The 13,368-nt window shown below is 41.4% G+C and overlaps 1 protein-coding gene across 3 annotated transcripts in view; it reads left to right on the forward strand.

The window, feature by feature from the left end:
- The window catches only part of Rab3gap2 (RAB3 GTPase activating protein subunit 2 (non-catalytic)), a 72,200-nt gene that overhangs the window by 528 nt on the left and 58,304 nt on the right, over nt 1-13,368 (forward strand). The window lies entirely within an intron of this gene.

Consider the following 13,368-nt stretch of genomic DNA (forward strand, 5'->3'; position numbering starts at 1 on the left):
CGATCTCCTCCCCGGAGCCCCTGCGCTGTCGCGCCCCTTCCAGAGCGTGTCTCCTCCCCGCGCGCCCCCCAGTCCTTCCCGCACCCGGACGCCAGCGCGCCTGGCCGGCGGCAGCCGGGGGACTGGGACGCGAGCGCGCTGTCCCGAGCACGAAAAATAGCCTCAGTGAGCGGGAGCCGCCAGTGCGACTCGCCCCGGCGTGGCCGAGGAAAGTCGGTTTCGCTTAGCTGAGGTGAGGCGCCTCCCACCTGTTAGCGTTCCTGAACACTGTGGACAAGCTTTTCCTTGTGCCTAGGTGTAAGCCCCCGAAACTGTGTCATTAGCTGCTGCGTAGTTCCTCCGCGTCTCCGGCGTTTCCCCTCTTGGAAGGGTGTTGTCATCTCGGTGGGAGGCGCGTTTTGCTGTGTAGTACAGTGTGTCACTTCGTGCTGTGCTGGACTGCTGGAATATAAAGCCCACAAAACAAGCGCCCTTTTCAAATATCAGAAGATACTAAATAAAAATTACCTACTCTGCCTCGGTCATCGGTGCAATAAACCGACTAGAGTTAGTAGTTCCTCCCCTGTAGGAGCTTATGGTTCATCGCTGGAGACAAACAGTAGCTGCCAGAGTGATGACGTCTGTGAAACCTCCCTTTGATGTGGCAGGTGGAGGAATATGGGAAAATAATAGCATGTGCAAAGGAAGGCAGCCTGACGTGGCGTGATATTTAAAGAACCAAGAAAAGCTAAACAGCTGGAGAGAAGGACGAGAGGAAGAGGGGGCGAAGGAGGCTGTCCGCTGATAAGGAGCTCGACCATCTAGAAGCCTTTGAAGGTTGTTGGATGCCTCTGAACGACTTCAAGCGGAGAAGTGAAGTGGTCGGATCTGTACATAACGTAACCAGAATTTGTCAGATACCTGTGATGTGTTCTGGTAGCGAGGCAGAGACAGAAGCAGGAAGCTTGGTTGGAAGGCCGTTCAGTCGGCCAGGCAAGAAGTCATGTGAGCGTGAAGTTAGCCCTCGCAGGATCGGAGAGGAGGGGCTGTAGAAGACATTGAGGAGGTGGGACCTTAGGGCCTAACAGGGCCTGGTGACAGGTGGTGGCTGGTGAGTGGCGGGGAGCTTAGGATGCCTCGCTTGAGCAGGGATGTGGAAGGAAGGCATTTTAACCATTTGCGTCTTAAATGTTTGTCTATAAACAGTAGACAGAGAGGTGTAAAACTTGGTAGTGGGTCCTGAGCCAGGGATATTGAGTTGAGAGTTACCAGGAGTGTCATTTCAATCTCAGGGATCATGTGTACTGTGAAACAATCTTAGTCCCAAAGACGTGACCTTTGAGAGTTGATTAAAAGTTTGGAGAAGACTGAGGAGTAAGGGAGGAGAAGCCAGGTGACAGCAGTGTCCCAGGAGCTGAGGGAGGAGAGCATTGGATGCAGGTGCGGAGTGCTCAGCAGACTTGCAAACACAGCGGAAGTCAGATAAGAAGAAAAGCAGGCGTTGGTTTTAGGAAGATGCAGGTGCCTGGGACAGTTGGAGTGGAACAGTGGGGACAGAAGGCCTCTTTTCTGTGAGGACGTTGAGTTAAAAAGTGAAGGAGATTGTCCCAAGGGCTTGGCTGAGAGGGTTAGCAGGAACAGGGTTACCGACGGAAGGGAGACAAAAGGAGCACGTCCCCTCCCCGCTGCTGCTTTCTCTCAGCCTGGGCCTCAGCTTCCGTCTTCTAACAGATCTCCCACCTTCCACCCTTGCTGCCTGTAATTCTTTTTTCAACAGTAGTCAGAGTGAGCTTTTAAGAGAAGTTAGATCACAGCACTTCCCTCTTTGTAACCCCGTAACGCTTTTCCTGGCATAAAGTCTGAAATTCCTGCATCGCTTATAAGGTCCCAGAGGCTCTGCCTCCTGCCACTTCTTGGACCTCATAGTCCTGTCCCCTTATTTCTTCTACTTCACTCTTTTTGTTAAACCAGCGGAGCTCACCTGTGCCTGAGGCGGTTGCCTCACAGCTGACCGTGCCTTGGATCTCTCGGCAGACCTCGCGTGCTGGTTGCATCTTGCTCACATCTCAGCTTGCTGTCAGCTCCTCAGGGCAGCCTTTCCTGACCACCCGATCTAAGGCACTCAGTACGACCCTTGCCTCCACTCATTATTCTCAGTCACATCTTCCTGGTGATTTTTACCACCATCTGTACTGTCTAGTATGTGACAACAAGTCACACATGGCTTTGGAGCCCTCAAAATGTGACCACTGCCACCGAGTAACCGAACGTTTAACAATGTAAATTCAAATAGCCAGCTGTGGCTACTGGCTATAAGATAGGAGAGCACAACTATAGATGCTAAAACCTCAGGTTCCCGCAGGTTCAATACTTACCTAAGGCCACAGAGTAAAGAACAGACCCAAGAGCCAGGCACATATCTAAGTGGCACAGTGCTTGCCTGGTAAGTGCAAGGTCCTGAGTTCGATTCCCAGTACCAAAAAAAAAAAAAGAACAGACCCAAGATAGAAACCATCCCACCATTACTGATATAATCGTGCTCCATTACTGATACTAACTTGCGTTATGCTTGTAGGCTAGTGACTATAGTTTATTACTCTTTTAAATCAAATTCTTAGGCTTATATATGTTGGTATTATTGTGACTACCCTGATTCATGTAGAAAATTAGAAACTCTTAGCCAGTGAACCCCTTTGCAAAGTGTATATTTTAACCAAATATTTAAAATGGTGCTGTACTTTACAAATAAAAATCAGAGAAACAGCTTGGTATGTAGTTTAGTTGGAATTTTTAGAGTGACGGGTTTGAATTTCTGTAGTCATATCTGGCTATCTTTTACAGAGCATCAGATATTGTAAAGAGCTCTTCATTAAGAAAACCCAAATTTAAACTTTCATTACAGCATAATTTTATAAAGAAAAGGTAAACTTAGGGGCTGAGGGCATATTTCAGTGGTACAGTGCATACTTAGCCTGCACAAAGTCCTGGGTTCAATCCCCAGCACCCCCACCACCACCCAAAAAGACAAAACAGGTAGGACCTCACATAAACTGCTGCTGATGGTGGATGGTTTTGCTTTGCTTCACCTAATTAATGTTATGAATGATTACTTTTTGGGAAGCAAACTCTTAAGGTAATTTTAGTTTTTTATCTGATTCAGTGTTAATTTGTTAATGTAGCCGGTGTCTAGAGGATATGTAAATACCAAAGAATTATAGAAGCTTATCAGTTGACTTAGTATACTTTTATTTTTGTGTAGACAGCTGCTAAAGATATTAGTGGAGGGGCTGGGGATTTAGCTCAGCGGCAAAGCGCCTCCCTAGCAAGCACAAGGTCGTGAGTTCGGTTCCTGGTATCGGAGAAAAACCAAAAAAAAAAAAAAAAAAAAAAAAAAAAAAAAAAAAAGATATTAGTGGAGCCGGACATGGTGGTGCACACCTATAATTCCAGCACTCAGGAGGCTAAAGGCTGAGGCAGGAGGATCATGCAAGTTCAAGACCAGCCTGGGCTACAAAGTGAGCTCAAGTTCAGCCTGAACTGCATAGCAAGACCCAGTCTCAAAAAGGGACAAAAAAAAAAAGATATTAGTGGTTCCCAGTACCCGGGCACCCAGAATTTAATACCACTGTCTCTTACTGAATTGTTGAGAATAACAATATGTTTTTATGTTACTTTGTATCTTGAATTATAAAATGAGTAGTATGTAGCTTTAAAAGATCTTGATCAGTACTATTTCCCAAGGTTCACATCAGTGATGGCTATTTAATAGTTGTTTTTATAAATCAGGTACCATCCAGTTCAGATAAAATCTGGTCTTACTACTTTGAAATTGCGGGAATGGGTATTAGCGTGAGTCCCTTTTTATGGGTCCCCACTTAATCTATGGTGACATAATTTCCAGTGAGACTGATTTCTAGATCAGAGCCTTCTGAAATTTACATTGGACTTGGGCAGTGAGCAGATGGAGTCAGAACATTTGATATCTTCAGTTTTTTAATGTTATGGATCTCTTAACATACCTGATAGTAAAATTACTTCCTGTTGGTTTACTAAAAGTATAGAACAACTTTTTTTCTTGCCTCTTTTACTGACAAGATAGAAGATAAGGCATGGAGCAGGTAATATTGGAGTCATCAAGTGAAATCATGTTTTTATGTGATCACTGACGAAAATGCCCTTGTTTCTTAGACTTACACTGATGTATGTGTCAGCTCCTGTCCGTTGTATATATAGTAGATACAGTCCCTGCCAGGCTACCCACCTACCAAAAAATTCTCGTACATTCTTCTCCCAATGGAGCTTTAGAATTATATATTAAGTTCTAAAACAAAGCCAGGTTCATGCTACGATTTTGATGAAAATTGTCTCCAGTTTATGTGTTAAGAGGGGTTGACACTTAGCCAGCCTGCATATTTTTTCTTCAAGCTAAATGTATTGAGATATAATTTCTGGATAAACATTATGCATGTTAATAGTGTGCAGTGTGATGATTTGATACGTGATTACACTGTGGAGTGATCATTGCAGTTAAGAAAGCCATCATTTCACATGCTTTTTTTTTCTTTTCGGTGAGCAGAACACTAAAAATCTACTCTTAGCAAATTTCAGGTATCCCCTGGGGTATCACCAGCCATCATCACCGTGGTTTGCTATCTATTAGGTCCCCAGAATTTACTCCCCTTATAGCTAAAGCCTGTTCCCTTTGACCACGTCAGCCTGTGTCTGTCTCTCCCTCTCCAGCCCTTGACAAGCACTGAACGACTCTGCTTCTGAGTTCAACATTTCAAAGCACTGCATATAAGCAGGGCATCTGGTATATGCCTGGATGGTTTCATTTATATCTTCATGTCCTATAGCAATGTTTTTGCTTTAAACATAAATGTTATATGTCTCTTTTCAAATATATGTGTGTAGATACATTATTAAATTTATTTTTGTTATGACCAAGATCCACTCGCCATTTTTCAAAATTTCTGATTAATACCTGTTTCTTGTCTTTATTTCTTCTTTTGCATAACAGCTGTATTACAGTACCCTAAAATTTCCAAGTGGTCCCTTTTTTGTTTGTTTTTGTTGCTTTTTGCTGATTGTTGGTTTGCTTCTTTGGTTTGTGTAGTCCTTATGTTTGTGTTTTGCGAATGTTGTGTCCAGGTTTGCTTTTTTGGCTGGTCATCAATATGTGTAAATATATTTGGACCTGAGAAGACACTCTTATTTTCTGTGACGGACACAACTGTTCTGTGTGTGGCTCTACAGCTTCGCTGTCTGCCGTAGCCACTTGTTTGCTGTTCAAGTTGTTGTGCTAATAGGTGCTGTGATTGGGGTTAAAGTGGGCAGGAGCAACATGGCACTGGGTTCAGAAGCTGCCTCCAGTAATTTACGTGGCCCCGCAGGTGCTGTGCTGGAAAGCCAAGATGTCTGAAAATGAGAGGGACACGGCCCTGGCCCTGGTCTGCCACTTGTCTCTCGCATGTCCTTGAGTGAGCCAGACTCTCCTTTTGCCTTGGACCTCATCTGTAATATGGAAGAAACGGGTTCAGACCTCATGGGGAAGTTGTAGTGCTTAGAACAGTGTTTTGAATGTAGTAAAGACCATGTCAGTGTTTATCATTTTTTTAACAAAGATGCCGACGTTGAAGGTATATGTGGAGGGGTTTTTTTCTCCTGAAATATGAAAATGAACACAGCAAGAGTTCTAAGTTAATACATTTTCTGCCATTGGGATTTTAAACATTTTTGTCTTTAATGTCATATGATGTATGGCATAATTAAATGTCATCTGAGTACCCACATTTATAAGATACAATGTTCAGATTGCTCAAGAAACCTGTGTGTGGGGTTGTGTCTGAGTTGTATGTTTGTCTTTATTTTAGGAATGGTTACTGTCAAATAAAACACAACAATAAATATTCTATCTGTGTATTTTTTCTTTACTGTGGATCCAAAATGTTCTGGTTCTTAAGGAACACTGTTAAAATTATTAGCCTTTCTCTATGTGTACTTAAAGCAAAAAGCAAAATTGTAATAGTGAAATTAGGCTAGTATAGGAAGAGTCAAGATGTATACTTGGTTTCTGTAAAATGTGCCCAAATTAGCTTTGGCTGGCAACTTTCCATACCTTCAGTCATGTTCTGTAATGTCATGCCTCCTTCATCTTCTTAACCGTGGTTAGGTTACTGTTTTCCTGTTGCTTTGAACAGAAGGGTTATAAGAGACAATTAGAAAATAAAAATAAGTTCTTTTAGAAATACGTAATGTATTATTGCCTTTTACTCACTGACTCCTCTTGAAAAACAAAGGAGAATAGAACATATGAAATTGCTTTTTTTTTGTCCCCCCCCCCCCCCCCCCAGGAATTGAACTCACGACCTTGCGCTTGCCAGGGAGGCGCTGTGCCGCTGAGCTAAATCCCCAGCCCCTTATATGAAATTTCTTTTTGGGGTTTTTGTTTGTTTTTCTAAAGGTGACCTAATGGTGGGCTTAAGATTTTTTAGGTTTTTGGACAAATATGTTTATTTTTATGAACGTTTTAGAGCAACCTTTCCTAGGCCCAGGAGGATGTGATATATTTGTTTCTTCTTTAAGGTACTTCTGGTCTGTGATTTCATGAATGGATGACCAGGATCTGTGTTCTTTATAATATCAAAGTTCATGTGTGGAGGAGCAGCTGTCATTAATATCCAAGAACTATGAAGTCCTTTAAAGACTGAGCCTGGTTTAATCACACTGGTTGGAAAGAAAGTAATTCCTGCTTGTTAAAAATGGAGTTGTGGGCCAGGGATATAGCTCAGTGGTGCCTGCCTGGCAAGCATGAGGTCCTGAGTTTGATTCCTGGTGTCCCCCAAAATAAAAATAAAAATGGGGTTGCTCATTGCCACCTTATTTTAAATTGCTACATTTTGTTGCTCTGAAGTATGCTAATATGAAAATTATTTTTCTACTTTCCATTTCCCTAGAAATAGAAAAAGCTTAATAGTTTGGAAGTATAGAAAATTAAGAAATCATCCTCATTGTTTCTTGTGGTTTACTTTGTGCTATTGTACAAGGTTTACCTGAGCCAAGAAGAGCCAGGTAAAAGCTGGCTGCACCTTCTGCGTTACTCACCAGTCACACATTCTAGAGCACTTCCTTTTTATAGAAGCAAGCACGTTATCTCCTTTCCTTGTCTCAGAACGGAAATGAATTTGCCTCTGTGCTAAGAAGATCTTTTATTAGACTGTGGAAATTAAATTACGTTTTGCTTATCCTGACATTTAATGGTTGCGGTTTCTCATTTAGGTTTTGATCTTGACATATTCATCCAAATACTGTCAAATTAATTGTCCACCTCTGGATTTCAATTTCCTTTCTTGCTTCAGGTTCTTGTTAAATAAAAACATACACTTAGTTTATAGGGACAGACTGTTCAAAAGCAAATTAAAATAACGTGGTTTGGAAATCAAACAGCTACGAAAAGCACACATTGAATTTCTTATTTAGGCTTCTGTTAGTCGAGTAATTCATTCATTGGAAATACTCCTAAATGTGACACCTGTTATGTTTTGATGATTGAAATAAAATATATTTTCTTTGTGGTTTTCATTTATCAAGTAGGCAATACAGTATTTTTATTTAATACTAGTATAATCTAAGCTCTTCTGGGAAAAAGTTCTGTACAGTGGGAAATTGTGGCAACATTTTACATTTTGAAGTCACTGGTTTTATTGTTTGAGACAAAACATCTAACTATATTCAAGGGTAAGAGCAAGATTTTATGGTTCTACTGCCAGTTATTCTAGACCTATTCAAAACAGTCCTGTTCAGTGATGGGTATTTACAAACTTTGTCTCGCTCCTCTTTATCTTTTTTATCATGTAAATTAGTTGGATGTTAATTTATTAACTTTAGATTTTTAAATAATTTTATGATTTAAGATGTGTTATGAAAATAATGAAGGATAATTTTGGGAAAATGTTTTAGTCTGGAAAACTTGAAAGATTGAAATTGAATATTCAGTGAAATCCTTGATTTTCTCTAGACTTTAGGCAAAAAATGGCTAAGAATGTAAAATTTTTAAAGGAAATTCACCTTTAAGAAATTTACCCTTTAAAAAAGGGGGAAAAATGACTAACAATTCAAAACTATGTACCTGAAGTGCCATTTTTGTCAGTAGGTTTGTACAGGAACTGAGGTTAAAAAAAAAAAATTCCTATTAAAACATGAATATCTGAAACACTGCTGACAGCTGGAGCGTGGTCCTGCAGTCACCCGATTTTAAGCAGCTGTTGGCGGAGCAACCTCTGCACACGAGTCATGTTAGGGAAGTAACAGGATCCGAGCAGCGTTCTAGTCATCTGTGTAGGTTTCTCCAGTAGAGTTACTTGCTGTAGTAGCATAACTTGTTTTATTCGCTGTTGGCAAAAAGAATGTTTGCGTAGTGGAGTACAGACACGCTTCAGAAAGTTGTAGTGTTTATTTTATTCTTCTTCAGAAGTATGGTACTTATTTGGGACCTCAGTGGACTTTGTAATTATTTTCCTAGCCCCATCAAGAAATTAGAGTTTTGAAAGTTCCACATAATTGAACTAGCAAATTGATTTCCATTGATGCAGGATAATTTGTTAGTAAGGATGCAAGTTTTGTCTTGAGGTGTTGGAATGCACATTGTGTATACAGGGGTGTGTGTGTGTGTGTGTGTGTGTGTGTGTGTGTAATGTGAAGCTCCTGTAATCCACATCTTGCCATCTATTCTGCACCAGATCTCACAAGTATCCTTTCTTACATAATCAAATTCTGCCCCTTCCTCTGGAATTAGAATAAAATACCAGCCTGGTGTGGTGGTGCATGCTTGTAATCCCAGCAGTCAGGAGGCTGAGATAGGAGGATCATTGCAAGTTTGAGGCCAGCCTGGGCTACAAAGTAAGTTCAAGGCCAGCCTGACTGCATAGTGAAACCCTGTCTCAAAAAAAGAAACAAAATATCGTAGTTTTCATTATTATTTCTTAATAAAAACTAGAGCTAGGAGTTGATACTTTTTAATTTATTTTGTGTCACAAAGGGAGTGTGGCAAACACAAGGTCCTGAGTTCAATTCCCAGTACCAAAAAAAAAATAAATATAAATAAAAATATAAATGGAATGGAACAGAATTATCTCCATTATTAAAAAGTTTAGTAGAAAAGTTGTTTAAAAATATGATTTTGCTCTTGAGTATAAAGTCTGTACATAAGAAAATTTCTTTTCAAAACAGTTTTCTGTTGAAATGCAAAGGGTTTAGAATAAAAAACTTATTTATTTAAAATATTCAAATGCAGCTGCTTTGATGGAGCTCAATAATGAAGCATTTGGCTAAGAACGTTATTTTCAAAGCCTTCATTTATGAAATATTTACTATTTATAATGCTGTTGAAATACTTCTGTGTATGTGTGAGTGCGCACACACAGAGGGAGCACTTTCCTGCCTTCCTGTAGCTTCATCGTTGTGTAGGCAAGGTGTACGTTCGTGTTAAATGACATAATTGCTAGTTAGCTAACAATGCTGGGGATGCGCTAAAGCAGCATGTAATTAAGTTCTGAAGGAGAAAAACAACCAACTGCTGTAGTTTCACAAGAGCACTGGTGGAAGGCAGAAAACTAAGCGAGGAATTACAGTGGGCCTTGGAGAAGTTGGGATGGAGATATGCGTCGTGCGTGGGGCAGGGTGCAGCTCCTGAGTGTCCGTGCCGTGCTTCCGTGCTTTAATGATAACAATCCCCTGACATAGTTACTGACTTCATTTTGCTTAAGAGGAAGTTGAATCAGTAAGAAATTAAATAAATTGCCCAACATCGTGTAGCTTCATAGTGATAAAACTAGGAATCCAGCCCAGGCAACCTGATGCCAGAGACCTGCACCACCTTGTACCCGCATTGTTAGTCACGTGTACTGCTAGCATTTGGAATGTGTCTGGTACAAACCAGGATGCACTCCAAGGGCACAGTACGCTTGGGATTTGCAAGACAATATGAAAAATAACGTGGAATTGCTCAAGAATAACTTCACATTATTCAGGGCACAGCTCTCAAATGTATGTTGAACATGTGGTTTGGTTACCTATAACCTTGCTTGGTGATTGGTTCGGAAACATCACTAATGATATGGATGGAAGACCCTTATCCTTCATAGAAAAGGTATAAGGAGGAAAACCGCCCAAATAGTATTCTGTGCACAAATGATGTCTTTAGTAGATGTCCATGTGCTATTTTTTTCAATATAAACTGTCTTTTTTCCCCTAAAGAATGTTCTTGGCCTGGTTTCATAAGTTGATGACATGAGAAAAGCTTCAGTAAAGTGCCGAGATTTTGACCTTTTTAACAGCTGTTAAGCCGGGCATTGTGGTGCACTCCTGTAATCTCAACACTCGGAAGGCTAAGGCAGAAGGATCGTCACGAGTTTGAGACCAGCCTGGTCTACAAAGTGAGTTTAAGGCCAGCCTGAACTGCATAGCGAGACCCTGTCTCAAAAAGAAAAAGAAAAAAAAAAAAAAACAGCTGTCATGACAGCTAAGTGGCAGCAAAATGATTTTCAGCAGCACTTAGGAAACATAAAAATGGTATTGCTGACACTGAGTAGGAGTAGCCACAGGCCGGTGTCCACTTTGTAAAATGTCATTTGTAAGTCCGCTAGACTTTGGAATGTGCTTATTCATAGCGTTACAGAGAGACTTGAGCTTCTGGAGCAACCTACAAGACACCTTTACCTTAGGTGAATCATAGACTTTGTCACCTTCCTCTAGCCTTGTTTCTTTGGGAAAGTGTGCTTGTGGGGTGGCAGGAAACACCTGGTTACATTCTCTTTCCACCCAGGTGAGAGGTGCTCCCCACCAGGAGCGGTGAGAAATACGTAACCCTCCACGGACACAGATTGTGCGTGACGTGCCTCTCAAGGTCTCTGTCCTGGGCGTTGGGAATGTGACGTAGAGGTACTGGGCCTCTGCAGGGCAGGAAGTCAGTTATTACTGCCTTCCGCTCGCTGGTGTGAGTCACTTGTGAACTGAGTCAGGTGCTTTGTGTTCCAAGAGGAAGGAGAGATGAGACGTCGTTATAGTTCTGTTTTGTGCCCCATCCAGTGCAGGTTACGCGCTTGAACCGAGCTTTGAAGGCTTACTTGCTTTGCGTTCCTGGCACCTAGCTCAGTGTCCACACAGAAGAGACGCACTTTGTTGACTCCGTGAATGGTTGGCTGACCTTCCTGAAGCGCTGTAAATGCTGCACGGCCTCTTTTGATGTTGTTTTGATTTGATACAGTTTTAAAAGTGAACCATGGGCATAATTTCTTGTGCATGAGATAATACAGAGTCTGAAACCATAAAGGAGATGGCCTAATTGTCTGCCATCAACCCATAATAAAGCAGTTGTTTTTGGTGCAGTGGGAAAATGAGTAACACTACCTAATTGAGTTAAAATGCCAAATAACAAATTGTAATTTTCCAATGTAAAAAAGGAAAAAACCCAGAAGTCTCAGAATCCAGGGAGTGTTACTATTTTAAAATGATAAGAGCTCATTCCTTTGACCTTCAGTGTAAGCCTCTCCATGGCCTAATCTCATCCGTGTTCATGAGCTGTAGCAGGAATAAGCACAGCGCAGTTCTTGGGAGCTGTGGGACTCAGGAGGGCCAGACTTCCACTCCCAGAACTCCTGTGTGGCCTTAATCAAGCTACGTGAGCCCTTAAGTAATCCCTGGTTTTCTCACTGTAAAGTGGGGGCAGCTCAGGTCTGTGATGTCTCTGTGGACCCAGCTCTGGAGAGCACTCCGGTGTATGGGGATGTTCAGCATGTGCTCACCGCTGTGTGGGTTGCATCTTTCTGCCTGTCTTGTCTTATTCATGTTGACCTTTTTTCCAATAACGCTTGAGAAGTTGCTAGCTACTGTTTATTAGTACGTGTTTGCTGTGCATGGCTACATTCGTCATGGGGAACTGGCACATAGCATATGCTGTTCTTTTTATTTTACTTCCCTTTCCTCTGTCTTCCCTTATCCCTCTATCGCTAAATCCCCTTCCCACTAGCAGAATATCTCCCTGTTTTCTATTATCTGCCTTTTCTTTTGCTCTTTATTTATATTTTGGGTTTCTCACATAAAAAAGCCATGTAATGTTTAAGCTTGTGTGTTTGATTTATTTCACTTCACATTATGGTCTCAAGGTGCATCCATTTTCCAGCAGATGACTCAAGTTTATCCTTCTTTATAGCAGAGTACTACTCCATTGTATTGATGGACCCATAGGCCACTTCCAAGATTTAGCTACTATGAGTTGTGCTGTTATAAACATGGGTATACATTTGTCACTGTAATATATGTCTTTTAACTCTCTGGGAAGAAACCTAGAAGGGGAATAGCTGAGTGTGGTGGGTTGACAACTGGTAGTCAACTTGTAACACCTACCTGAACTGAATCAGCATGGTGCTGGGTGTGGAAAGCCCACCTGAGGATTGTTGCCAGCAGCATAAAAAGAGAACTGGAGGGGAAGATGGTGTGCTGTTGATTCTCTTGGAGAAGCATGTCACATTGGCTTTCCTGATAGGAACTCGGCTGTTATCAGAGGAGCTCCTAACCTCACTGTCACTGAGGATGGCTGTGGTTCTCTGTGGGGGAGCTCTGGTCCTTCCCTTGAGTGTCTCTTCCTCGCTCCAGTGCAGATCTCTCAGCCTGCTGCCACAGATCCTTCATCCCGCTGGCACACACTTTCTAGCTTCCACCACTGGCCCTTGGGTCTTCCCAGCGCAGATCTGTAAAAGAGACTTGCATGAGACATTGTCATGGGCTCTTGGCCTCCAGCTGGATTCTCTGGGTCTATAGTGTGTGGACAGATCTCCTGCACTCTTCTACATTTGACTCTTAGGGAGAAAGTTATAAAATAATCCTATAAATTATGTGTTCTGTACTAAATCCTTTCCTTTGTAAACCCTGACTACAACACTGAGTCAAAGGAGTTTCTAATTTTAGTTTTTTGAGGAATCACCACACTGATCTCCATAGTGGTAATACTAGTTTACATTCCCACCAGCAGTGTAGAAGGGTTCCTTTTTTCTCTGCAGCCTCATCAGTATTTGTTATTTGACTTATTGATGTTTTAATTATTTGATTATTTAATTTCTGTGATGTTTTAATTTGCATTTCTGTAATGGCCAGAGATGTTGAACATTGTTCATGTATGTACTGTATTGTATTTGTACTTCAGAGAGATACTGATTCATTTCAAAAAATGGTGCCCATTTTTTCATTGGGTCTTTTACTTTGGGGATCTCATTTTTTTTTTTTTTGAATTTTTATATGTTCTACATACTAGTCTTCTGTCAGAGGAGTTACTTGCAAAATTTTTTCCCATTCTGTGGATTGTCTCTTCACTCTGTTGATCATTTGTTGTGTAGA

This window comes from Chinchilla lanigera, unplaced genomic scaffold (genome assembly GCF_000276665.1).
Source record: "Chinchilla lanigera isolate Chin_1 unplaced genomic scaffold, ChiLan1.0 scaffold00119, whole genome shotgun sequence".
In the NCBI taxonomy this organism is placed as follows: Eukaryota; Metazoa; Chordata; class Mammalia; order Rodentia; family Chinchillidae; genus Chinchilla; species Chinchilla lanigera.